This window comes from Ceratina calcarata, unplaced genomic scaffold, assembly GCF_001652005.2.
Source record: "Ceratina calcarata isolate Rehan_Ccalc_2016 unplaced genomic scaffold, ASM165200v1 scaffold541, whole genome shotgun sequence".
NCBI lineage: Eukaryota > Metazoa > Arthropoda > Insecta > Hymenoptera > Apidae > Ceratina > Ceratina calcarata.
In genome coordinates this window covers 30,904-33,639 of record NW_017176578.1, presented here as the reverse complement: position 1 = coordinate 33,639, position 2,736 = coordinate 30,904, and positions in this window count along the sequence as shown.

The window sequence follows — 2,736 nt, the reverse complement described above, 5'->3', positions numbered from 1 at the left end:
GAGTGGAAATCGAAAGTGGCCCATGGGCAGCTATGCCAGCCCTTAACACCACGCGCCTTTCGTGGCTGATCACAGCCACGTTGAAACGTTCATCCGCCGATTTTGTACTGCCCACGCCTGAGCCCCTCCCGCACGTCGGGAACAACAACTTAGTCAAAGTTATATCTCTGCCAACTCATGGATGGATGTTCCACTCTATAGTGAACACAGAACAGAGACTTATTCTTCTAGACCCCCTTCGCCTCGTCTTCATGCCTATTTCCATGACCGAGGTATCTACCGCTAAGAAATTAAGCGACCAATTGATTGTAAAGCGTTATGCCCCCGATTACTCTACGCGTGTACAAGATAACAGTCTCACTAACATACTCGCTAAACACGATTCAGGCGAATGCGAAACAAAATACGCGCGCATTCAGAACACCGCCTGGATCCAACTAAAATCAGGAAACAAATGGATAAGGATTACCCGCAAACAAGAAACTCTTCACATTTTCTGTACTGACAAAAAAGCGAGACATGTAGAACTTTCCCATAATTTTATACTTACATTAGCTTCAGATTGTAAAGGATTATCGCTCTCAGCTACCTTAAAACCGAGTAACGTTATAGGCAGCAACAAGACTGCATATTTTCAAATAGTCAGCGTGCCATTAAAGACGCCTAACCTAAATATCACTGGAAGCGATATTTCTCCTAATTTAATTCACGAATCACATGTAGCAGCGGAAGATTTGCAATCCATTGGACGAACAGTAGGAGAGCTGCAAAATCTAACCGATAAAACGCTTCATCGGCAGCATTTAAGACCCTGGACGAAAAAGTTTTATGAATATCTATCTTTGTGGGAATGTGAGGATGCATGGGTGTAAGGATGTGTGTGGCCACGTGTCGTCAGGCGGCGCGTGGAGGACCCGCGGAGGTCAGCGGAAGCGGATTATCGGCAACCATCCGAGCGGAGTCGACATTGTTTAAACAATGTTTCGAGTTCCGCGGATGGTGTCGATGATCAAGGGCCGCCGCGAGCCGTTGGGACTCCACGCGTCCGGTTGGCAGCAGCGGTGGTGGTGTGATAGGACGATTGACGAATGTGTGAAGAATGTGTGAGAAGTGTGTGGAGGGTGGTGTGGCTGAGAGACGCGAGCGAGTTGGCACAGTTGTGAGTTGCGAGCCGAGCGTATAACATCGATTAAAGTTTTTCATAAATCTAAACCGAGCATAATTCTGATTTATTAGGAGTCATCTTCAAAAATTTCTCGCATTTAAAGGTTTTGCGATCACCAGAGCAGTAATTACAATAATCAGGCTTTTGCACCACATGTAAGACCTTCCTTGAATTACTTGCGGGCCCCTTAGCATTGTTGTTTGCTTGCGAATTAGATTGTGCATTCGTAGCTTCTAGAATCTGGCATCGATTTGTAAGGAATGAGATGAATTCTTTGAGTGTAGGTAACTCTCGCGATTGTATTGTTTTTTCCCATTCTTGGTGCGTAATCTTATCTAATTTTGAGGTTATTGCAAAGATTAGGATGGCATCCCACGAATATACTGGTTGTCCTAAAGCTGTAAGAGCGCGCGTATGCTTATTTATGTTATCAAGAATTTGTCGAACGTTTGTTGCATTCTCGCGCGTAAGAGTAGGCTGGTCAAATAACGCCTTTAAATGACTTTGTACGTTTGTTATCATACCTTTCAATTAAAAGATCCCAAGCAATATGATAATTGTCTTCTGTAGTTTCGAGCGATTGAGTCACAGTCGCTGCCTCGTCTTTCAAACACGAATGCAAGTAATGAAGTTTTTCGATTTTTGAAATGTGAGTTTTATTATGTACCATGGATTTGAAAGTATCAAAAAAACACGTCCATTGATCGTATGCTCCATTGAAAGTTGGCAAATCAATCTTTGGAAGGTGTACATTAGACCGATCAACTGCTGTTGCTGTCCCATTAATGACAGTAACATCTCGCTCTTCTCTATCTGAGATAGGAGAGTGAACTCTAAGGAGGTGACGTGCTTTTCGCAAGAGATTGTAATAATTTTCTTCGAATTCGTCTCGATATTTATCGTTTTTGGAAGATGTTTCCACCAACTCAATTTCTATTTGAATGTCTTCAAATTCACCTAAGTGTCCAGTTATTTGATTTAATCGAAAACTAACTTCATCATAACAATTGGCTGTAGTTGCATTCTTAAGAAACGCACCAAAAAGTGTAAGGTGACGCTTTAAATTACCGCGTTTTTCTTTAGTCTAGCTAAATCTGCGATTTTGGAGACTGATCATTCGAAGGGAAAAAGATGTCAAGGACGGATCAACGATTCAGAAAATGAACTCACCCTGTGTAGACTTCCAATACCTGTTTGCCCCACGATGAATGCGCTGAAGTGATGCTGCTTTGAGGTTGACTCTTGGTTGACGATCTCTTCTCGCTGCGTAAGATGAGATGCGAAGATTGTCTCCACGTCAATTGGTTGAGGATGTTGAGACTGTTGTCTGCTTCGAATTGCCACCGATTGCGTGTGTGGTTGCTGGTATGAATTGGAGATGACTAATTGTAAGTTGCAGTGAGAAAATCCTTTCTCATAGTCACTCGAATGATATGTATTATAGTCTAAACTTGTATTTTCCCGACGCTGAGTAGGTGCTGTGATCCGGCTTGAAGGACCATATGTTGTGAGTTGCGAGAGTAGACTCCCGTTGCCTCGGTGCTACGCGCCAATTTAATATTGCGTAGCTG